At 53.8% G+C, this 24,737-nt stretch overlaps 1 protein-coding gene across 1 annotated transcript in view; it reads right to left on the reverse strand.

The window, feature by feature from the left end:
- The window catches only part of PKNOX2 (PBX/knotted 1 homeobox 2), a 258,828-nt gene that overhangs the window by 71,848 nt on the left and 162,243 nt on the right, over positions 1 to 24,737 (reverse strand). The window contains exons 3-4 of the mRNA XM_036861893.1: positions 22,069 to 22,177; positions 4,512 to 4,620 (exon numbers count right to left, since the gene is read on the reverse strand). The gene's annotated coding sequence lies outside the window, so the exon portion shown is untranslated. The remainder of the gene's footprint in view (positions 1 to 4,511; positions 4,621 to 22,068; positions 22,178 to 24,737) is intronic.

Here is a 24,737-nt window from a genome sequence, read left to right on the forward strand (position 1 = left end):
CCTCTGGTCAATAACGAGGCTGCATCCTTGGTGAATTACCAGAACCCTTTTAATATCACCCATCGTTAAGTCATGCTATGTAAGCACCCAGCTACTTGCGTAGCAATTGGTTCCTAATCCAAACTGCAAACTGAGTGCCCACATTCATAGGGGGCTGTGCCTAGTGGCTCAGACTGGATCCCACTAAGATTTCTGCTTTCTAGTCAAATGCTCACGTGGCCAACATGTGGGGGACACGCAGACAGAGGGATACTAAGCGCTGAATACATACACATATAGACCAGATAAAATGTTTGTCTTGCCTATAAGCCAAGGGCAAAGGTATCTGTGGAACAGCAGGTATGTGTCTGTGTTTGCGGAAGGGTGGGGGGAGGTTACTGACAGCAGGAGTTTGTGCGTGTGTGTGGAGGGGGGTGTCTAAGGTGAGGGTAGGCAAGCTGCTGCCTTCTCCAGTAAACCCAACAGTTTCCTAAAATTGCTGGTGGAGCTACAGAAGGAGAACTCTGCTTGGTGGGTGGTGCTGCCCATGGAGTGTTACAGGAAATGGGAGAACTTGAATGACATTTCAGAGGTGGAGAGAGTGCATGGACGACGTGAGAGGGTGGTGGTGTTACCACGAAAATTCTGGGCGGGAGACTGGAGTGGCACTTGCCGGGAGAGGGGAACAATAGCAGAGGATCCCATCAGGATCAGGGGAGGTGCTGGGGTGGTGAGAGGAGGGATTGGGAGAATCCAGGTGACAGATGGCCAGGCTGAGGCAGAGATGCAAAGGAACGGAAGAGTGATGTAGGCACTGAATGGAGGGACCACACGCCTAGCTCATATCCAGGTCTCCCTGGAGACAACGTTTTCATTAAACTATCATCGTAGAATTTCCACAGTCCCCATGACTTGCCCTACCTCTTGGGGCATAAAGTGAGGGTATGGATCAAGGACTCAGGTGCAACATGCTGGAATTGAGGTACAGGAGGTGGACAGCAGAGGGCGCTGTGACTCTGACAGTATTTAACAGGGAGCCACCAGAAGGAGGAAGCAGGCCACAGGAAGGGTTCCAGTGGGTTGTTGCTTTTGTACTTTCTAAACTCACGATCTGTCTTTAGTGTACAATAAACACAGAGTGACATCCTTACAAGTAATCATGGAGTGTCCCCAGGACGGACTGGAACAGAACTGAGGGGCCAGAAGCTGCTTAGCTGTCAAACCACTTGGCTTGTGCCCAGATAGCACGGGGCCATAACCATTAATGCTTCTGGACTAAAATGGGAAGAAGAAAAAGCCTCCCTCATTTTTAATAACTTTACTCCCCAAACTTCAAAAATGAAATTGCCAAGTTAAGAACTTGCCTTGAAAAAAAAATTCTAATTTATTATAAAGAAGGTCCGGGGCTTGGGAATTTTTTAATGCAGATTCCTAATTTTCCAAAGTGAGATTCTCCTGTGCATTTGAATAGATTATGCTCGGTATTGCTAGCCCTTAGCACAACGGGAACATTATTAAAACGACTGCCTGGGTCTCAGAGGAAGGGCCCTGCTTCTCCCTTCCTTTTTCATTTTGGGGACTTTGTAGCAGAGACTGTCCATTTCTACCTGTGGCAGAAACTGGGTTTCTGAGGAGGTGATAAAGAGATGTGCTCAGCAGTCCAGGCCTTGAGGAAACAAGTCATACTGGGTCCAAAAGTAATGAGATTAGACCTGAAGGAATGAAGAGGAAGTGGGGGATACCTTCCAGGGAGCCCCGTTTAGGAAGTGATTCCCCTGTGTGCCTGGCCCACACTCCTACTGGGCCCGGCTTTCCTGAGAACACTGAATGTCAAAGAGCAGCTGATTCGCCAGGACGATGGGCTTCGCCTGAGAAGCGGGGCTCAGCCTCTGACAGCACAAAGGGAGGAAGGCAGGAGGAAGAGCAAGTTCCCCAGCAGAAAACTCGCATGGAAGACATTCCCATGCGGCAGCCACTCCTAGAAGCCCCGAAGAGTGGGGAGAAGGGCGCCCCGAAAGCCAGCTGGCCTCAAAGTCTAGCACTCTGGAGAGAACAGCCCTTCCCTGCGAGTCAGAAGACTTTGTCCTGCAGACCTCACCCACCTCCTCCACCCCACCCATTCCGTCCATGCCCTAAGTTCTCCCCAGGATCCCCCCATCCTGGTCAGTTTCCTTGGGAACCAGTTTGGCTCAGGGAAGGCCCATGGGAATCTAGCCACAGCCTAGAAGCCTAGCCGAGGCCATAAAGACCCCAGGCCTTGGCCTGGTCACTTTACCATGGACACTGAGACTTCATTCCTGGACCTCTGGGGTTACACGGAGATGTGTGGCTTCCCCGGAAAAAATTATTCCTTGGCTGTATATGTGAGTATTTTTGATGGTTAGGTTCTGGTGGCTCCTCAGAGAAGAGAGCCTTGGGACAGCCCCTGCGTTGGGCTTCTGCTCTGAGGCCTTGGATGGGGGACTGGAGCCTTCCTTCCTCCCCCAAAAGGCTAGAGCACCTCAGCGGTGGCTTCCGGGGGGCTGAGCACCTTAGGGCTGCAATCCCACCTCCCCACCTCCCTCGGCAGCTGGGATGGATGAATCCTCAGTTGTATGCTGAGAATTAAATTAGGCTCCTCTACTTCACTGCACCCGGATCAGCAGTTCTGGACAACACAGGCCCTCACTGCAGCTCTCCTGCTAATGCCCACCAAACCCAAACGTCTCCCAGCTGCCCAGGAAGGCAAAACAGGGGGTGGGGCTGGAGGCAAAGAGGCAGCTGCCACCAGCTGTGCCAATCCAGTGCTCTCTGACCTCTCGGCCCTGCCCTGGTCTGTCCCTGAGCCTTGGGGATGGGAGTGTGGGCCTTGGCACCCTCCACCTGCTAAACACAGGCAGTGTCCCGGTTGCCATACCCCAGTCCCACTGTGGAGCTCGGAGAGCAGCATCCAGCTAGGAAAGAAATGGAGCTGGTGTTCCTGCCTCTTCATCAACACCCCAGGTGCCCCAACACTGCCTAAGCGGATAGCAGATGGGTCTGCTCTACTGAGGGAGGACGGTGTTTGTCCCCCATTATGGCCCTTACGTTCCTAGGTCTCCACTGGTCCAGGCCGACTTGGTTCTGACTACAGAGGGAAAGGCCCTGGCATAGCTGCACACCTGGAAGCTTTCAAACAGAGGAACTGTGCAAATGCCAAGTGCAACCCACGGTCGTTTGTACAGAGCTACTGACGTGAACAGAGGGCCTGCTGAAGCTGAGGTCAGGGTGGGGAGAGCCCAGGAAGGAGCACGGAGTTGAAATGTGGGAGCGGGGTCGGGGGTGGGACAAAAGGACGTGCGCTCAAAGGTCAGTGCTTCTGCACTTATACAGGGGTAGGAGTCAGTGGGGGTCCGCGTGCTGGACACCCCGTAAAGCGGTCATTTCATGGGCGGATAACAGGATAGATAGGGCAGCACCGTGTGCTCACACCAGGCTGCGGGTGTCAGGGCCACAGGACCTAAAGTGATGCACCCTGGGTCTGCGTCTTCGTGTCCTGCCCATACGGCACAGAGCTTCCCTGTGGTCAGGAGAAGGGCTGTGTCTGAAACCCTAATGAGTGAGGGATAGCAGAGCAGGGCAAAGACCGGCGACGGAGAAAGAATGAGAATGATGGCCTGGCACACAGTAGGGGCTCACTGCACATTTGTGAAATGAATGAAGGAATATTCTAGCTGGCTGCATTTCACATTATAGGTACTCAATTAATAATAATTGAGAAAACAGGGAAGTGCGAAGGTGGAGGCTTCTGTGAACGCACAGCCTCATGATGAATTCTGAGTCTCAAAGAACCAAGCGTGGAGGGAAGGCGCACACGCGGGGGCAAAGACCAGAAGTGACTGGTCTCCAGGACCTCCAGAGACCAACCCACAGAAGCTGGGCCAGGCTTCCAGAGGAGGAGAGGAGAGAACAGGAAGACAGGGTGACCTGCAGGAGGTGCAGCCAGGAAGAACTCGGCGGGGTCTGCCGTATCTGAGCTGAGGGATGGAAACTGGGAACCAGAGGAAAGGATGGGAGAGTGTAGGGAAACAGCCCTGGCCTTTTTCTGGATAGAAGCTGGCAGAGTCCTGAAGAGAAGGGAGATTCCTCCAATAGGCAGGCAGAGACCAGTGACTAGGGGGATCTGGCAGAGGAAACCTCTGATCAAGAGTTTCCCCAAACACTCAGAGGCAGACTCGATTCACCTGTACCTGGGCCTCCCCGAGTGAGGGGCTCAGTGCGTTTGTCTGACGTCTGCTCTGAGCAGTGACGGGGGCGGGGGTGTGTGGCACAGGCCCGTGGCTAGGTGCAGCACCCTGGGGTGCCACGGTCCTCCATGCCGGTGACAGATCCTCAGGTGCGATCTGAACCCAGGGCTTTGCCAAGTGCATGACTCCCCTCAGGGGTCTGGCTTTGCCGGGCTCTCCCAGAGAGGCGCCCCAGGCAGGGCAGGGGAAGAGCTGAGGGAGGCCTGGCCCTGCCCTCCGCCCCCCCGGAAGGCCACCACACCCCTCCTGGCGGTCAGTCGCACTCACCTGTGGGCTGTCCTGGTAGGGAGGGGGAGGGACATTCTGCGTGGCCATCATCGTCAGAGCGGGGGCTGGGGAGGCATGTTGCATCATGGGATGGATTCACATGGAGGATCTGTGGCGGGAGAAACGGGGCCGCACCGTTAATAGCTGAGCGCAGGGAGCCCCAGGGCCCAGCGGCTGGACATGCTCCCAGGCTGGGCCACCAGGACTGACTGGATACAGCAAGGGCTGGAAGCCCTTCGGGGGGGACGAATGAGAGTTAAGGGGAGAAGCCTGGGTGGGGTGAGGCTTGCTGCGCTACGCTGACTTGCAAGAAACACTATTCAAATCACATGTAAAACAACCTGTGCACCCGCACCCCTGCTTTGTTCAGTACCAGCTCTGGCCTGGGGGGGGCGGGGCTTGGCTGGGGGCAGCTCAGGGGAATTGGCGGCCATGAGGGCACCCCACGGTCAAGGGTGCTTTCCCTTCCCCAGGCCTCCCGGAGCTGCCACCTGCACCCTCGGGGCGGAAGCCTCAGCCCTCACGGTTCCAGATCCCCCCTCCCGGTCCCCAGGGTCTGCCATCACCACACTAACCCCCCCAGGTGTGCTCACGACGCCCCCTAGTGGTGGAGAGGGACGTGGGGCCCTGGTTCCTCCTCAGACTCGAGGGTGGAGCAGGTACCCTGGGGCGACCACCAGGAGGTGCTCCGGGAAGGGAAGGAGGCCGGGAACAGGGACCACGGCCACACAGACGTGCCTGCACATTCTCTTAGAAGACTTTCCTTGGCCTTGGTTCAACCCAGAGTTCAACCACACCTGGGGCCAGAAGAGCCGCCCGAGGCAAATGGTCCTCTTACAGAGGCGGAGGCAGAGGGCAAGAGGAGAGAAGTGTGTGTGTTTGGGGGGGAGGGGAGTGCTGGGGAAGCCGGGATGGACCCAAGCTCTCCAGATTCCCCGTTCCGGGCTGCTCTACTGTACCAATCCCCCATCCCACCCCATCACCCGTAAGCGAGCTGCCCCCTTTGGCCTCAAGGTCTCTTCTTGAATCACAAAGTGGTGCGTAAGTGGAGACAGCCTGGCACTGCCACCCAAGGAAACAGAATGCTGCGAGAGCTGTTTAGCTGCAGGAGATGCCCTGAAATATTTAGAGCTGGAAACCATGCCTAATTGCCTGATACAGGAGGGCGCTGATGAGCGGGCAACCTTTGAGAGTATGACAGTCAGACCGTCCCTCTCCTTCCTTCCTCTCCCTGAGGACCTCGGGGCTCCATCCTCTTCCCACCTGATGTCCTCCCACCACACCCTCCCCAGGGTCTTCCAAAATGTTCACATACCTGAATTCTGTGGGAGTTTGAGGGAGTCAAAGGGAGGGTCTCCAGGACCCTATGTGGAGTGTGTGTGTGTGTGTGTGTGTGTGTGTGTGTGTGTGTGTGTGTCTTGTTGTGTTGGTTCTTTTTCAGGAAGAGGTGGACAGATCAGCTCTGGCTGACCTGAGTCTCCAAAGTACCAGGTGTGCTTTGACCTGAAGCGCACGTGTGAAAGCACTGGAAATTCAGACATTCATTCAACGAATGTTTATCCGGTGTCAACTACATGCAAAGAACTGTGCTGGGGTGGGGAGACAGATGAGAGGAGGCAAGGCCTTCTCCCGAGGGAGGGAGGTGATGGTCCAGCGGGAAGGAAGAAAATGAACAGAGGTTCCCGTGGAGAAGGCACAGGGAGGGATGCCTTTTCCTATGCTGAAAACGTCGAGACTGCAGGTAATTCCTCTTTGCCCCACCGCTACCTCTACCTCGCCCACCCTGGCCTCACTTCAGAAGATGGACCACCAGGACGTCTTTGCAGCAAAAGCACCCAGGGTCACCCCGTCTCACACACACTAGGCACCAAGATCCAGGCTTTACTTCTGCAAAGAGGCTCGGAAGGGGGCCCTGGGGAAGCCAAACTCCACAGGCGGGGAACCATTGCCTATTTTCATGGCTGGGTCTTGTCTGGGAGGTGGAAAACACCCAAGGAAGGAAAGAACGGAGTGAAGAGGGTTCGGTGGGGGAGGGAAGAGGATATAGACTCCTTGAGACATCAGAAAGAACGTCCAGAATGAAGACTTCTGAGATATTAAATTGGGCGTGGAATCTCTCTCTTTTGGACCCGGAGGGAATAAAGGAAAAAGGGGTATTTCAGGGGTGTGCTAGGCTCAGCCTTTCCTGGGACTCTGGCAGATGAGGTAACTTTGGATGAGGCCTACGGGTACTGATCCCTTCCAGGGAGCACCAATCTTAGATGCTCCTTGGCCGGAAAAAGCGAACTTCTGAGGGGCTGCAGTGCCAGCAGCCTCCAGAAGGGGGAGCCTGGGGGCAGAGTGTGGAGGCAGATTTTCTCCCCTTTTAGGGGCAACCAGTTCCCTTCCACCTTGGGTTTGGGTCTTTTGGTACCTCATTCCACGGATGAGAAAGTCATCACAAAGGCAAAGCAAAAGAAGGTCAATGAGGAGGATCTGGGGTAAAAAGAGGGCTCTTTAGTCTGCATTCTTTTGTTCACTGTCAATCAATGGGAGGTAGGGTCGTTTTAGAGTCTCTGTCCCTAGAAATACTTGCAACAGCTGGATAGCTGCCCTACCTGGGGGTAAAGAGAGATGGCTAAGAGTAGTCTGCACCCAGAAACCACCACCGTCCAGGCTGAGAAGAGATTTTTCAGTCTGCAGCCTGCTGGACTGTGGAGCAGGGGCCAGAGGCCACAGGAACAATTTTCTGAGGACCCAGATGGCCCTTGCCCCTCCCCCTCCTCCCCTCTGGGGTCACCACAGGCCACTAGGCCACTGCCCCATTGCCCTCTGGGGGCTTCTCCTGCAAGAAAACAGGAGGCCTTTTCATCAGGGGCTTAAGTTTCCTTCCCTGCTCGCTCAGGCACAGAAGCGTCTGGTAACCTGATGCTGGGGGAGACCCGGTGCCCATCTCCGGAAGCTCGCCCTTTTCTTCACACGCCCCCTCACCCGCACATGCGCTCCTTCCTCCCTCCAGCTGGGCTTGGGGGGGCTGAGGGTCCATGTGGGACCATCCCCGAGAGGAGCGTGGGAATCTGACTTCTCTGAGCTGAGGCTCCACAGCTGGGATGCGGGGAACTCCTTGAGCCATCGCTGGGCACCCGGGCCTCTGGGGAAACCTGCCGTTTTTGCGCTTCCTTTGGGAGCGTGGAGGGCACAGCAGGCCTGTCCAGGGCCTCCGAGCATGTGTCTGTGGCCGGAGGCTGCTCCGCCCTGCCCAGGGGCCCCAGCCCTCTGTCACCAGACACCAGGTCACCGGAGGCAGCACAGCCAAGACGCAAATGGAGGACACAGGAGGAGTGATTTACCACCGAGAAATTTCCCATGTCAAAAGATTGTTTTTAACGTTGAAAACTTTTCTTAGATGGCAGCTAGGAGGGAAAAAAAAAAAAAAAACCCTAATGCAACACTCAACCCCACAATGATATCCAAGAAAAAATAATTTGTCACTGACATTATCTTCAAAAGGAGCTAAAACTGCCATTTTCCAGAGCTCAGGAGCCGAGGAAGGCAGTGCGCACAGGCTGGGGGTGGCTGAGGGGGCCTGAAGGACACGGCTCAGGAAGAGGGGAGGGGCAGCCCCGGAGCACCCACTCCCTCTGTTTCCTCAACTCCAGCTCCCCAGCCAGGTGAGGCCCTCCATCTGGAGCCCAAACGCCAGCGTGTTGACAAACAGGCTTAGAAAAAAGATCCAAGCTCCTTAGGAAGGAGCTCATTAGGACTTGTTGACATGAAACCCATTAGACCAATTAACATTCCATTAACGGCCTGGGGCACCAAGGGGTTAACGGTGCCCGGCAGTAATTGGGCTGGGGTGCCGGGTTGGGGGCTCAGGGCCTTAAGGATGAGAAACAAAGTCTAATTGGGAACTCTCGGACCAGCCAGCCCCACAGCATCCGTTCTCGCTCCCTGACCCTGGCTGAGCCTCCACTGTAGGGCCTGAGGTAGGAGAGGGGATGAAGGGACCAACTTCCCTGTGGCCCCGCACTGTCCCAGCCCATCGACTGGAGACTGGGCAGGTGGCTGGCACAGGATAGGGTGGGGGGACATTTCCACCCTCTTGCACTCTGATGGTCTTGTTTTCTTCATCCACCCCTCCCTTCTCCTCCTCCTCTCCACACCCCGCTTCTGGTCCAGTTTCTCTCTTAGCCCCGGGAAGTAAGTCTCCTCTCCTCTCCTGGATAGGTTTTCAAAAATGTTGCCCACTCTTACAGAACCTCTTTGGAGAAGCTAGAATCCTTGAAGGCCCAGAGCCTAACTCATCTGAAGAGTGTTGTAAGTCAGGGCAGAGGAGTCGGGGAGCGATCACTGGCCCTGCTCTCCTTCCTTCCTTCCTTCCTTCCCTCCCTCCCTCCCTCCCTCCTTTCTTCCACATCAGGGCAGCTAAGAGGCAGCGGTGAGGCCCCCTAGGAGCCCTTCCGGACACACACTAGCAGTATTTTATCATTTGCCTTCCCTTGCTGCAAGAAGAGGCTGTGGGAGTCTGGGCCTCAAGTTTCCTCATCTGTAAACTCCCATGATCAGACAGAGCCTGTGCTTAGGGTCAAAAAAGTCTGGATTCCACAGCCAGCTCTGCCATTTCTCTGTGCGACCTGCACAAGTCACTTTCTCTCTAGGTCTGCAAAATGAGGGAATTCACCAGAATATTCTGAAAGTCTTTGCCCATGGTTAGCGCTGAACACAAGCTCTGCTGAGTAGAATGGAAATATCTGAAGCTCCATTCCAAAGGCTCCCTCATTTGAGAGTGAGGGAAGGAGGTCCCTGAGGCCGAGAGAGCCAGGAGCCCTCCTCCGCGTCCCCCCAGCCCAGGAGCCCCCAGGTGGCTACCACCCCCTCCCCCAACCCCAGGTCCGCCCCTCTGAGCAGCTGCCCAGGCCTGGGTTCTGACGTCTAGACAGATTTGCAGGAGGCTGAAATAACACCGTGAACTCAGCAGGAGGGACCAAAAGGCTGCATTAGTAACCTGGCTGGCTTCAGCTTCTCCCTCCGGAGCAGCCGCCTCAAGCCTGGCGCAGTGCCGTTTATTTTACTTCCGCGGAGAGCCTGGTCCAAAATGAGTCTCTGGCCCAGCTCCCTTCCCAGAAGCTGCCTGTAGGTGGCGCCGCGGAGCCCCGCTTTAATTGCATTATATAATATAACCTGTTTACTAAATCATGTAATCAGTCGCTTTAGGATTTACAGCTTCGGATGTGTACAGAGGATTGGACTTTGAGTCAAATTTAAAAACAAATAAGAACGAGAGGCAGCTGTTGCTGATAGTGTGATATTCATCTTTTGGAAACAAATTCACCCCACTGCTATAAATTATGCCTGGAAAAAAAAAAGTGTTGGTGGTGGGAAGGAGTTGGCTACGGCTCCTCTGCTGGCAACTCAGAGCGATGAATCTTGAAATAACGGTGTCAACCTGTCACTGATTTCATGTGACTCTGTGGATTTATCTAAAGAAATGCAGGCGTGCGTGCGCGCGCACACACACACACACACACACACACACACACACACACCCCACGTCTCTTCCCAAAACCCAGTAAGGGCTAGAAACCGCAGCTGAGAGCTGAGTGGCCAAAGGAACTCGATGGTCTCCGAGCCTTGGTGCGTGGAGTGGAGTCAGTACCGCAGTGACAAGGGCGAGGCCAGTGTGGGGATGGAGGGGAGGACGGAGGTGAAAGAGAGGGTACACCTGTGGGTGGGAAGCTTCACAGTGTGAGGAGGTCTGGTGGAAGTGTTTCAAAGTGAGGGAGAAGTGAAGGGTCCTGTGGAATGGGAAAGGGCCAGCCCCCCAGGAGCCACGCCCTCACAGCCCAGCAAGCGCTGGACCTGGGCCTTTTCACCCCAAGTGTTCTGGGAGCTGGGCGGAAGCTCAGGGCCCGAGGTGATGGGAATGCCGTGGCCTAGCGGGTGCTGCTCCCCCGCCCCATCTTTCTGACCTCGGGGTGTTGGGGGCAAACAGAATCCTGTAGTCTGATAAGACCAGGCTCACAGTAGGGGCGTGGGAGGCAGGAAGGTCACTGTGTCTCCACTGAAGGAAGGATGGTGGGGAAGAGCTGAACAGGATCTGCACTCAGGATCAGATCCCCGGCTCACTCGCTGTGCTGCAGGCTGGCTGGCTAAGAGGTCACACCTCCCCCGTTACCCGGGTTCCGGGGGCCACTGCACCAGGCACAGAGCCCAAGTCCTGGCAGAACGTCCCAGCCAGAAGGGCCACTTCCGGTTCCTGCTTGGAACTCTCAGCGGGAAATAATTCTCTGCTGACTTGAGAAGCAGCAGAGATGACAACCAAGACAGTAGGCAACTCAGGCCCCTTGGCCACCCACAGCCCTCTGCTCTGATCGTGCTTCACTGCTTTTCTGGGAAGCCCACTTGGGAGGTGGTCCAGGTCACGCCCTCTCGTGATGGCGCTGGTCTCTAGGAAACAGAGGAGCCAGCAGGGGGCCAGCATGGGTTTGACCAGCTCTGCTGGCTTCTGCCTCCCTGCGAGGTGGGAAATCGCCCTCTCTCCCCACCTCTCTCTCCTCCTTCAGCCCTGAACCACCATGTGGTCTTTGGAAGGGGTAGGAGCCGACTGTGAACCGTCCCAGCAGCGAGGCCCCCTCCTCGGCCTGTCCAAGGGCCTCCCCCTCCTCCCCTTCCCCATGCCCAAGGCCATTTTGCTCTTTGCTCTTTATCTGGAATAACAATATATCCCCCGTGGGGGTGGGTCAACGGGGTCATTTATGCGCTCACGGACCCCTGGGGATGAGCCAGAGCTCGCTGGGAGAACCAGTTCTGGGAGGAAGGGGGCTATACTCCACCTTGGATCCCAGTGTGTCCACAGTGTAGTGGGGGGAGCTTCATGGTGACACTCCCTGCGTGGGGTGGAGCTGTTGGGAATCTCAGACCCATGTCAGTCACCCTCCACACCCCTGACCGGGTTTCCCAGGGAGGACCCCCATCCTGCCCCACTGCCTCTGACTCATGGGGGCCCCCGGCACATCAGGGCCCAGAGTCAGGGCTGTAGCTTTCTCTCCTTTACTCCCCCAGTTCAGCTCGTTTTCATTTTGGCTTCAAAAAAATAATGGACCAGGGTCAGAGTTAGGGGAGCAGCCCTCGCTCTGGCCCTGGCATCTCTCCTGCCTGCTGTTGCTTCTCACACGAGGACCAGAAAGTGACAGAGTCTCCCGCTTTCCTCCCTGCCTCGGCTGTCACACCTTTTCTGGCTTCAAAAAGCCGCTGATATATTTTACAAACTGAAACAGCAATTTAATTCCCCCTGATAGCGGCAATTGTCCATTAGATCTTCCTACCAAGGAGCTTAACAATAATTCCTTTCATCTGACTGCTTGCTTCTTCTTGATCTGAGAATCAATCCCATAAATAGCAGGCAAGAGTTTTCACATTACTCTCCCTCTCCAGCTTTTAGCATTCTGATGAAGATTCTCATCTCCTCTTTAAGCACTTTACAACTTGGCAATTTTTCCCCCTTTGGTTCCTTTAAACAAAATAAAACAAAAAAAACCAGAAAGGGAGAAAAAAAAGCATGCTAGCTATAAGGGTAAGCACAGCCCTGCATTCTTCTCACAGAGAAGTGGTTTGCAGCCTCTCCTGCTGGGAGGCAGGGGGATGACAGCAATGACCTCTAATGGTCACCTCCAATCTGCCTTAAAGCAGGTGCTGCTCTGCCCCAGAGGCACCATCAGTCTGGTCCTAAATTTCACACTCACCCACAGTTGGGTCCTGCTTTGGCCAGTGATGCTCGACTTAGAATGGATTTTCCCTTTCCAGGAGCCCCCTACCCTGTCACTGCATCCCAAGAATGGGGGTTGGGAGGCCATCGCTGGTTCCAGTCACTGAAGCCTCTCCCCACACCCATGACCAGCTTCCCGCCCATCCCTCAGGCAACTCTTGAACCTGGAGGTGGGATTCTGCCCTCTCTTTTTCATCTCCAGCCCCCTTCCTCTCTATCCAAACAGCATGAGTGGGAGAGGTGGGGAGGAACAGAGAAAGGAGAGAGCTTGAGGCTTTTCGTTCAATTATTTTTCTTCTCTTTCAAACATCCAGGCAGCCCTAGTGGTCCGGGGCAGAGGAGGGCCCTGCAGCTCCTCCGTGGGAGCGGTGAGGGTGGATTGCCAGGGCAGCTGGGAGCCCCGGCCTTCTCCCCTGGGGTCCCGTCACATGCTCCTTGTCTGCACACACGTGTAGAGAAACAAATCTAAAAATGAACCCAGGGACTGAAATCCCCCTCGACAAACCTGATTCCCAGGTTTATTATTATTTGTCGAGAGCTGACGGCAGCCGCTGCTCAGGAACCGAGCTGAGAAAACAACTTGGGCTGGGTCCCTGAGGCTCGCAATACAACAGAGACAGACAAACAGCTCAGACGCTGGGGACCCCAGTTGGAAGGAGAGCTTCTGCTTCTGCTGCCCTACCTGCCTGCTCCCTCCCATCAGCCTTTCTCGTCTCGGAGGCAGTTGCCTTGGAGGCGCCAGGAAGAGGAAGGAGAGCAGGAGAAGTGAGGGACCAAGAAGGGATGGGGAGGGAGGGGTCTGGGTCGGGGGGAGTCCACAGAGGTAAGGGACCCTGGTGCCTGTCGGGTGTGTCACCCACAATGCTCTCAGATTCTCCTGGAAGCAGAGGATGCTAAAAGGGTCAGCCAGGCCCCTTCTCTCTCTGAGAAGGACTGCACCACGTCCTCTGGCTGGATGATATCTGGTTCCATTTTTTTTAAATTGCCTCCAGAAAAAAAAAAAAAAAGGTCAAGAATCAGGGCTGTGGAAGCAAGTGGCCCTTTGGGCTCAGTTTATCATTGAAAAGCCACTCATCCCTGATACTTCCTGACTCAGCCAACAGCTGTCCTCCCCCTGGGCCTCTGTGGGGACCCAGGTGAGCTCGTGAGGAAAAGGTAGGGGGACCAGGTAGAGTCCACAGTAACGAGGTCAACTTATGGGAGGAAAGGACGCCAGCTGGGCTGCTTCAACCCTTGGTCCTCACTGCTGTTTGGAACGAGAGCAGGTACACTGGCTCTGTGTTCCTGATCCCTCAGAAAGACAGCCCCGGTGGGGAGGGGGAGGAGGGGAGGATGGAGGCTGCCAGGAGAGGTGCTGATGCAGGGCAGCGAGTCCGTCCCTGGGCATCACCACCCAAGCCCCAGCTGAGCAGGCAAGCCCTGTCTACCTCCTGAGAAATGTTTCCTCCACGCCTCTTGCTGTGCTTCTCTGCCGGCAAGCCCCTCTATATGACACTACCGCACCCTTTCCTTCATCAAAACTTTGCTCAGAAGCCTACTCCATGAAGCCTTTTTTACTTTCCACTCCTGGACCGTCCTCTCACTGGGAGCCCTGCCGCTGGGCAGAAGGAGGGCACGTAGCACGATTTAGCACGACGCGTGTTTCTGCGTTACGGAAAAACTACTTCCCAGCCACGTCCCATCTTGCCCGTTGAACCCTCTCCTCCCCAGCAGACAAGATCATGGCTTTGCCTTGCATTTCATTCTGGGGGGAAAAAGTCTGTGCAATATGATTTCACAAGGTCTACCTCCTTATAGAGCCTGGATATATATACAATTACAATTAAATTTCTTTGGTTTACTGTTAAAATATTAAACAAACAAATCTGGGACGGATAAATCTTTAAGCCCCAGCAATCATTTACACCTCAGTGAGAATGAGTTTGTTTCCCTGGAGCCAGTTTTGCTCAGGGTGAGATGATACCCAGAATTATTAACGACTGCCATTTACTGAGCCCTCACCATGCACCAGGCATTATGCTAAGCTTCTTTCACAGATAACCTTGTTTATTTTTCCCAACAACCATATGGTGTAGGTGTGATTGTTGTCTCCTTTCAAGGATGCGAACACTGAGGCTTGGAGAAATTGAGAGTTTCCAAATGTGACACACGGCCTGATTTCAGAGTCTAAACGTTTAACCTAGAGGTCTTGGGGCGGAGGTGGGGAACACCAGCGGAGGAGCAGAGCCCTGGAAATGGAGCAGGAGAAAGACAAGGCTGACTGTGGAACTACTACCATCTGCGGTCAGGACACCCAACATGGGCTGCCCTTCACTTCTTTTTTTTTTTTTTTTTTAATATTATTTGGTTGCGCCGGGTCCCGGTTGCGCCTCGCTGGCCCCCCAGCTGCAGCCCGCGGGCTCCTCAGCTGTGGCATTCGAACTCCCAGTTGCAGCATGCATGTGGGATCCAGCCCCTCGACCAGGGATCGATCCCGGACCCCCCCGCACTGGGAGCGTGGAGTCCCAAGCACTGCGCCACCAGGGAAGTCCCTGCCCTTCACTTCTACATGCCCCGCATTTCCAAGAGTCGCATTGTATCAACACACCTAAACGTCCCCCGTTTGCCGAATTTGGGCTTTTGTACCTCACTAACGAGCACGCACTTTGTGCCTGCAGATGGTGAGGCCTCCTAACAGCAGCCGTTCATTTCCTTCAGCCCTGTCTTCTTTGGACAGCAGGGTGTGTGCAAATTTATTTAAATACTGTATTGCATTTGCTCTTATTATTGCATAAAAATGAGTGGAAGATGGAAAACAAAGTGCTGATAGCAGCGATGAGAAGTCAGGGCCTCATAAACTCGATGCAACCAAGACAGAGATGCTTCCATCATCGCTGAGAGAGGCAGGTCTGAGCTTCCATCGTGGACCCACTGGACTGTGGGTTCAATTATGAAGGGAAAGAACAAAATTCGAGAACGAACGTGAAATGATGGAACACATGGTTGAAGACTGCATGTAAAAGGCAGTGTGTAATGGGGAATCTGATCAAGTGTCTCAGCTGTGGGAGCAGAATGCTGGAGCTGGAGCTGGGTGGAGGCGGGGCTGTCTGTGGCCTGACACCACACGCTGCCGCAGGCAGCTCGGGGCCAGGGCGCTGACTCACATTGGCTGGGGTTCAGGCAGTGTCTCCCTCCCATGCTGTGGTCCAGGTGGGGCGGGGCGGGGTGGAAGGGGGCGTGCAGTCAGCCTGCTCCCTATGACTGTCTCTGCTTGGCCTTTTCTCCCCACCCCACCCATGGCTTTCCGGGGACCACCCACAGCTGCAAAGAAGTCCCTGTTCTGGAGGGAAATATGCCGTGACTCACAGGTTAAGGGGCACCTGGCTCTATCTTTGGAAAGCCTGTCCAATTGGGCAGTACTGGCTTTTTTTTCAGGTTGCGGGCACCCCATCCTTAGGGAGCATCTAGTCTTTGTCATATCTACCTGGGTCCTGACTTTACCCCCCTGCAGAAGCCCCTTCTTGCAAACCTTCTTTTCAGAGTCGCTTCCTTCCTCTCTCAGCCCAGAGGTTCCAGGCAGCATTCTGAAAGGGCGACCAGTAAAGACATCTTCGCAGGCCAGCAGTGGGGTTTTTACCCACACCCTCTGAAGCAGGAAGCAATTAAACAGAAGTGCAGAGGACCAGAGCTGTGTTCTACCTCCCGCTGGCTCCTGGCTGTCCCCTGCCAAGCTCTCTCCCCTTCAACCTCCAGCCTTGGAAAAGGGTCTATAGTTCTCGGGTTTCTAACAGGGAAAACTTAGTCATATGCTGGCCCTTTCCACTGCACTCAACCAAGGAGAAGTGTTTCAGATTAGCAGCAGAATCTCTGAATACTAGCAGCTTGTCTGAAAATTATAACTCGCATCAAACCTTAATTCTGCCCTTTGCAATGATAACCCATTCCCTATCATTGTGGTCTCAGTGGAAGGAAAGAGTCCTGCCTTCAGTACAGAATCTTTGTGGACTTGAAGTTCAAGATTGTGCCTCTACTTGTGCCAGTAAGACAGACCCCAACTCTCATGGCAGGACAAGGACAGGAGGGGGGTGCGGTGGGGAGGAGACAATTTCACACAGTGGACTCTGGCCCTGGGGGACCAATTAGGGTGCTCTGACTTAGAACAGAGAATGACCTTCTGGGATCTGAGCGCTTGTTGATCTGGGTCTTCCAGTATCTGGCCGGTTCAGGGAGAAGGAGTGCAGCATCTCAACTCCCAGATCTAGAGATTCTGTCCAGAGCAGATTGATCTGGGTAGGCAGGGGAGCTGCACATGAGGCACCTGCTCCCAGAGCCCATCTCTGGGAAGGGGAGGAAGAATAAATGGGAATTCTCATCCAAGATGCCCCCCGCCAAGGGCACAGGTGGTCTCAGGCTGAGGCAGATCCCTGCTAACGGCAGGCCTCTCTGATCTCTTTTTTAGGGCCTGGCTGTCTCAGGTCAGAGCATCTGCTCTGCAGCATTGGGAAGAGAAGTCTGCTGTCTCTTAGTTCTGAAATTCATAAAAGTGAAAAAAAAGATCTCACCTAATGAGGCCCTTGCCATGGTGAGGGATCATTTCATGGAACAGGAGCTGTGTGTGCATGTGAGCTGAGGCTGTGGGGAGTAGAGGAGATGGGCAGAGGGAGATGAAGAGGGAAGGAGGCCCATGTAAGAATGATCTGGAAGGTCAAGGAGAGAGGTCCCCAAGGGGGACATTCAGGGGATGCTGAAGAAATTTGAGGTTTCCGGGAACTGTCTTGGGAGGCTGGCCGCTACAGCTGCCCTACAGCTCGACCTCAGCTTTTTCCTCACTCCTCACTCTTAGCTGCTTCCCCAAGCCCAGGAGCAGTGTTGGATCCAAGGCTCCAGAGCAGACTCTCCAGAGCAGATTGCCGGAGGGCTGGCAGAGCAGTCACGGGTCTGACTGCTGCCCCGTACAGAGGAGAGATCCCATCCAAGTCCACGCAGCAAGTTGAGCCGGCGTCCTAACCAGAACCCAATAGTCATTTACTGAGCACCTACTACGTGCCAGGCTCTGTGCTGGGCAGTGGACGTTCCAGAAGAAGAAAACAGAGACAACTGAGTGGAATAAATAAAGATATGAAATGAAGCAAGATAGATGACTTCAGATTTAAAGGGATCCCAAGGGCTGAGGAAGAGAAATAAAAAAGGAGCAAACAAAATCTCAAGCCTCAGCACGTAGTGGTGACATTTCAGAACTTTAAAAAGAACAGAAAGCTAAAAGTAGATTCTCACTGCAAGACTGGAAATAAGAAGGTGGTGGAGTAGCACCGTCAAGATCTATGAGAAAAAGGTGTTGAACTTGGGACCTGATCTGCGTTCTACCAGTCAAGTTCGAAGACAAGATAAGGTCCGTTTTGGACATGTGAAGACTCAGAGTTTACTTCCCTCCCATCAATATAAAAATAACTAGAGGTGGTATTCCAGCAAAACAAAGAAGTCGGAGGAAGAAGACAACAGAAAACAAGATAGAGCAGCCCAATGGGAGGGAAGGCAGCTGGAGGGAATGAGGGATGGCTGTCAACCTGGGGGCCTGGGAGATTCCAGGCAGCCGTCAAGTGGCAAGGACAGGACTCCATTCCCTTTTCTGTGGTCAAATCACACGATTTAGTTCTGTGGCTGAATAACATTTCCACCTTATAATCAACCTAGAGTCAGAATGCGGAGGTAATCACAGTTATTTAACAGAATATGAATCTTCTAAATCTTAACATAAAGGTAGCACACGGACGATTATACTAAATAGTATAACACTATGTACTATGTAATATATATGCACTGTATTATATATACTACTATAGACTAAAAATAAATAATATCAAATATAGTTTGATCAAACTAATACAAATTGGAAGGAGAAGAACGTGTGCTCATCTCCCCAGCTTCCACAGGGGGGAGTTCATAAATAAACACATACATTAAAAAAGAGGGACTGAGGGACTTCCCTGGCGGTCCAATGGTTAAGACTCTGTGCTTCTACTGCAGAGGGCGAGGGTTCGATCCCTGGACGGGGAACTAAGATCCCATGTGCCGTGTGGAGCGGCCAAAAAAAATTAATAAATAAAATAAAATATCTTAAAAAAAAAGAAGGACTGATGCATATTATATGACATAATAAACGGCCAGAAAATCGGCTAAATCAGAAACTGTTCGTCAGGGGTCAGGGGTTAACTTTGGATGGTGAACCTAGTGGGTAGAGGTGTGGGAAGGAAGGGAGGCTTTTTAGAATACTATGCAGCAGTCAAAAATAATGGAGTAGATCTATTTATTTTGACCTGGAAAACTCTCCATTATATAGCCTAGGTTAACAAGGCAAGTTTTTAGAACAGTGTTGAAAACATAATATTTAACTGTGTTCAACGAAACACCCAAACCAATAAGATGCAGTCCCTGTCCTCAAGGAAGCCCTGTCTGCAGCCCCTCTCTGTGTCCTCTGCCCTTCACCAAGCGGCCCGCTTCTGGATCGTCTCCCTCGCTCAGATTATTGCGAGATGCAGGTCCCTTTCTGTCCTAGGGAAGAGATGTTTTCTGTACGTTTCAAGTCACGAACGCATGTCCTTGACTACAAGTCATCAGTCCAAAGACTGGCCTGGATGAAGCCGCCCAGGAGAGGAAAGCTTCACACACAAGTAACCGGTGGGGGGAAAGCCAAGTGGGGAAGGAAAATCTGAAAATGACAGATGCCGAGGCTAAAAGGCACCTCACAGAGCTCTGGCCCACCTCCTTCACTCACAGATAAACACACGTGGGGCCTGATGGAAGGTCGCGCCATGGAATTAGCGCCCAGAAGAGGGAGAGCTGGGCTTGCTTCCAGCCAGAGGCAGGAAGGGAGCCTGTGAGACGCTGAGGGCTGGAGTGGAGGCCTGAGGCCAGGGCCCCGCAGAGAAGCCCACCGAGAGGCGGCAGGGGCGTGTAGGGCTGGGGTCCCCGTCAGGAGCCGCTCAGAGAGCAGACGGCTTGGGCTGGATCATCCTTCCTTAGTGTCCACGGAAGCTGGAAAGAAGCAGCTTCACTGTGGGCAGGAGGGAGCACAGTGGGGAGGGGCTGGGAGCGGAGCTGAGGTTTTCTGAGCGTCCACCAGGTGCCAGACTCACGTGAGGTGCCAGCCGGCAGTTACAGCCTTTCCCCCTCACACAAGCCCTGTGAGGTAAACGTGATTATCCCAGTTACATCAAGACAGTGACCATTAGAAAACTTAAGTCATGTAACTTGCCCCAGATCCCACAGCCAGCAAATGGCAGAGCTAGAATCTGAGTCTGGGCTGGTCTGCTCCAAAGTCCCTGCTCAAGGAATCAAAGGGTGTCGATAAATATTGGTGGTAACCAGTTGATGAGAGAAGTGTCTTTCCCAAACCGGGATACAGCTAATCCTTTTTCCTTCCAGAATCCTGCGTATGGACTCAGCCCCTCTACCCAATCCAAGAATATTCAGGCACATCTGCTGGCTCTGGGGGACTAGGGTTTACTGGCCCAGCAGGACCCTGAAAATGCCCACCTCGGAGGGGAACAGGATTGGGGCTCGACTTCTCCCAGCTCTGAGCCCTGACGTTGCCGCCGAGGACACAGAGCCTGCTGTGTCGGGCGTGGAGGGAGATGGGCTGGGACAGACCACGAGCACCGTGGGGAGGAGAGAAGCCGGAAGCCTGGATGCTTGGTTTCTGCTGCTCAGCTCCGTCCCTGCCCTCCGCCAACCCCAAGGGCACCCTCATCGCTCTCGCCCCCCCTCAGATGCTGTCCCTCCTCCCCCCACATCTCCCTAGGCACCTCCACCCCCACTGAGCCTCTGACTTCCGGGGCGAGGCAGGAGGCCCAGGAGAGTATGTATGTCAGTTAGGGGTTGTCGTTGACACGTGGAGATCATTAACGAGGCTTATTTTTAAATTGTAATTGCAAAATGTAAATGCTCCCCAAACTGATGTGTAATTGCTACCCACTCCACCCCAGCCCTTCCCCTCTGGTGCCAGCTTTGCAAGGAGAGAATTAGAAAATAAAAAGGGGGTGGATTATGTAAGCAAAATGATTTTAAAAAAAGAGAGCGAGAGAGCTAAGAATTTAAGTGAGACAGCTGGCGGCTCCCTGATTGCCACACTTCCAGCTTAGCTGCAAAAATTGTCCTTGTCGATTGTACCCACCCAAGCAACAGTGTCAACTGTACTGAGTCCCCAGAACAGACCAGACTGGCACCCCCTTGGCAAGATGGCTCAGTGGTGTGTGTGTGTGTGTGTGTGTGTGTGTGTGTGTTGGGGAGTGAGGGGGAAGATCAGGGTGATGTTTGACGTTGCCTACATCTCATCCATAGAAGCCTTCCATTCTACGGAAAGACACAACCCACAGTAGGACTTAGCAGTCCGTCAACCCACGTCCATCCTTCCCCAGATTCTACGTATTCTCCTCCACGTAGGGAGGGCCGGGGGAACCTCCATTCTCCCGGGCATCTAGACTCCAGCATCCGCAGCATCAGCCTGGAGAGAAACAGGACTCTGCCTATTGAACTACCTCTGGAATAGGTACTTCGGCAGGAGGAAGCTCTTGCCAGGCCCAGAGACATAACTGGACTTGGGCAACAACACCCGTCCACGCTGGTTCACCAGGAATCTCTAACCCTTAACCTCCTTTTTCTCTTTTACCGTCCGCCCCATCTCCGCCACCGTCTGCAGTGAATTCCTTTCCACGTCACTGTGTGCACAGGCTCTGAAGATTGTTGAAAAGACTGTCCCCCAAGTGGGCATCACTCAACCCACACTTGGGGGGAAGCCCTGACCCCTGGGATATGCCCTCTTCTCTGGCTTTCACCTCTAGGAGCCCCAGCGTGCTCCCCACCCCGTAACACACCTAAAACAGAGCTCCCCAAACAGCCAGAGGGCACAGGAAGCAGACGGCCATGTCTGGCCAGTTCTGCCACTGTCAGACAGGCGGTCCTCTTCAGTATCCGTGGCTTTTCTAACTACCTGCCTCTCTCCCTCTCCTTCTCTTGAGAGAAACCAGCTTTTGTGAGGAATTTGGCAATGATTACTGCGCCCCCAAAACAAAGACCAGGGAACCAGAAGGTCATGGTGGCCCTAAGACATCAGGGAAACTTACAAAATCCCGGGCAGGGTCCTTTGGAGTTGGGGCCCCATCTCACCATTAACAGATCCAGCCCTTATCATGGCATACTGGAAAGAAAAAAGGCTTGTTTTGGATAACTGTATTTCTAAATCCCTGCCTATACTGATACTTAGGTCTGTGAGATCATGAAGTTACTTAAGGGGATTTAAAAAACCCTATCTGATAAGAGGATTAAGTGAGATTCTCTATTCAAAATGCTTTATACACTCTAAGGAACTATTTCTCATAGTTCATCACACACATTTGGGATACAGCTTCCTCCGTGTTCATGAAAAACACTTGGGGTACAGATTCTCGGTCTAAACCTGGACTCACAGTTCAGGGTCTCTGGTGTGAGGTCCAGGAGATGAGTTTTCACGAACACCCCCTGCTGATAACACTTGCTCCAGAGGGTTGTGCAAGTGTTACCGTCGTCGTGTGTGTAAGCAACAGCCCATCCATCTGTAGCAACAACAGTTTATTGTTCACGGAATATGTAGAAGAAAAGAGAGGTATACGGGGATGAGGCACAGCCCTCACCCCATCCTCCAGGAGCCGAGCAGAAACAATACAGTGCTGTGCTTTCTGAGGTCGCGTGTGTGCTAACTGTCAGCTACTGCTATGGGCTGGTTCTCGAGGTCTTCGGAAGAAAAGATAATCTGCCTGGAGGGTTTAACTTTGTGTTAAAGGACGGAGAAACGTTTCTTACTGTTCGGGTGATCCCGGTGGCCTCTGGGATGGCCCTCAGGAGACTCACTCCCCTCTTCTCACTTCCAGCTGGGCCGGCAATTCTTCCTTGTTGGCTGGAGCCAGGGCACCTGTGAGAAAGGGCAGAGCAGCGCTCAGGAGGGGAGGCTCGAGGCGCAGGGAGCGAGGGGACGCGCTCCGTGCCCCGCTTCTCCCAGGCTGGCGGTAAAGGATTCTCCTTGTGCTCTACAGAGCTCCTACCACGCGACCATTCAGGCCCCTCTCCTCGTTGGCAGCTCAGACCCACCGGAGCTGCGTGTGTTAGAGCCCAACCCTTGTCTCGGCGGGAAGCGCCCTGTGGTCGCCGTCTGGTCTCCTGGCACCAGGCACACGGGCAGCTCCCTGTCCCGCAAGTGCGAGCAGGTCCCTGAGTGATCCTGGGTCCTGGGAAGCCACAGCTGGCTTCTTGCTTTAAAGTGTAGGCAACTCAGAGAAAGGGCAGCCGTTGTCACCCGCTCAGGTGTGTGGATGAGTTTCAGATGCTCTCCCAGGGGTGGGGGAGGCTTCGGCTGGGAGTCTGGACGCTGATGGGGTGCGGGGAGGGAGGACGAGTCAGGAGGGTGGTGGACCCAAAGCCGTGAACAACAGCCTTGGCCTAAAGGGGGCTTCAGCTGCATGACTTAACTATTTACTTTTAGATTACAGGGGATTAATTTTGTTTCTCAATATTTGAAATGGACCAAGGTATCCAGAAGTGAGGTTGGTGGTCAGCTCCGGTATAAGGCCTGGCCTGACACTTCCCAAACATGGCAATTTCTCCTTCTGGATCGAGTTGCTAATTTGACTCCAACGAGGCTGTGCTTGGGGCCAGGAGGACGGGTCGTGGGGTGGGGGTGCAGGGGGACTGCTGATACCTGGGCTGCGTTTTCAGGGCTGCCTCAGGGAGCACCTCCAGCCAAGAGCCCCAGCCCTACAACCACAGGCAAATGCATCTTCAACATTCACAGTTCCTTCCTAGTTAACACCATCTTAGTCTCCCTGTAAAAACCACTCGCACCTCAGTAAAGGATGTGATTAGTGACCTGACAACAGGAGGAGCTAAGCAGTGGCCAGGCTGGGCGCTGCAGCGGGAAATGGAAACGCAGACATTTGCTTGAACAAGACCTTCCCGCTTCCCGGGCGCACACACCTGCACTGCTGCGAGGCGACGGTGGCAGAAACACAGCATCCAGGATCCCGAGGGGTGTATGGATTCCTGGCCGCGGGGCAGAGGAAGTGGGGGAGCCCGGAGACGGGATGAGCTGAGAGGAGCTCCAAGAGCAGGCAGGGCGGTTCATGAATTTCCAGGAACAAAATCTCTCTGGGTTGAAACAAAACCCCCTTCGCCACCCTGGGCCCAGGTTCCTCCCAAGAGGAGATGACGGATATGAGACACACTCAAAGCGGCGGGAGGCTCGGCCCGCCCTGGCCACTGCCCGGAGAGGACACTGTGAGCCCCAAGGTACCCCCGCAACAGCCTGCTCCTACTCCACTGGCCTTGCCTGTGACGTCCGTGAGTGCCTCCCGGTTCTCTGCCCGCCCCCCAAGGCAGCAAACCTGGGGGACAAGCCCGCTTCCTCCCTCCCCGAGCCCCACCTCACTCCCTCCCCCATCACTTCCCCACTTCCCACCCTTTCCAGTCTAGTCCAGGCGGAAGGTGGTCTTCCGCCTTTCCACTCCCTGGGACACACCTAGAGAGGGCCCTCATCCCCGGCGACGCCGGCCAAGCCCCTCCAGCTTGTTAGCCGCCCCCGGACTGAGCTCCCCAGTCAGCCGGCTTCACCCTGCATCCACCCAGGGCCTCGTGCGTGCCAGGCAGTGCCCGGGATGGGTGCACAGCTGCGTCACCTCCTACTCCAGAATTTTCAGGGACTCCCTCCTTACAGGCACCTACGGGTGTACAGTCTGACCTGGCACTGCCCTAACTGCCTTCAGGGCACAGCTTCTACCCTTTACCCATAGGCTCTCTTCCCTCCATCCACACGCAACCTCAGACCTGCCCCATAACCTCCCACTGCTCTCACTGCCACAATTCGACATTTCTACCAGGCAAGACCCTCACCATTCTTCAGTGTCCAACCTGAACATTCTGGCTTTTGCCTCTACAGCCAGATGTAATTTTACCTCCTCTGTGTTTCCAAGTAGCACGCTGTCTGTCATCCTCTGCAAGCTCTCACCACGTTGTTTCATGCTGTGGTTGGTTATCTTACTTATCTCTCGTCTCTTTCCTAATGGGCAGAGTCCCTGTCTTCTGTCTGCATAATTTTTTAGTTTACAAAGTACTTTCATACGTAATATCTTCTTTAACTCTTAAAACAATCCTTAGAGGGCGATATTTCAATATAATAACTTAATTTTTATTACCTTTACAAAATAATATACGCTTATTGCACAAAATAAAGAAGAGGGAGAAAATTTTTTTTTTTTTTTTTTTTTGGCCACGTGGTGTGGCTTGCGGGATCTTAGTTCCCTGATGAGGGATTGAACCCAGACCCCGGCAGTGAAAGCGCCGAGTCCTATCCACTGGACCGCCACGGAATTCCCAGAAATTTTCAAGTAGTTGTGATCCTACCATACAAAGATAACCACAGATAATATGCAGAGTAAAACTCTTCTTTCTTCACAACAGTATCATTCTGTTTGCTCCGGAAG

Source organism: Balaenoptera musculus, chromosome 8 (genome assembly GCF_009873245.2).
Source record: "Balaenoptera musculus isolate JJ_BM4_2016_0621 chromosome 8, mBalMus1.pri.v3, whole genome shotgun sequence".
NCBI classification, from domain to species: Eukaryota; Metazoa; Chordata; class Mammalia; order Artiodactyla; family Balaenopteridae; genus Balaenoptera; species Balaenoptera musculus.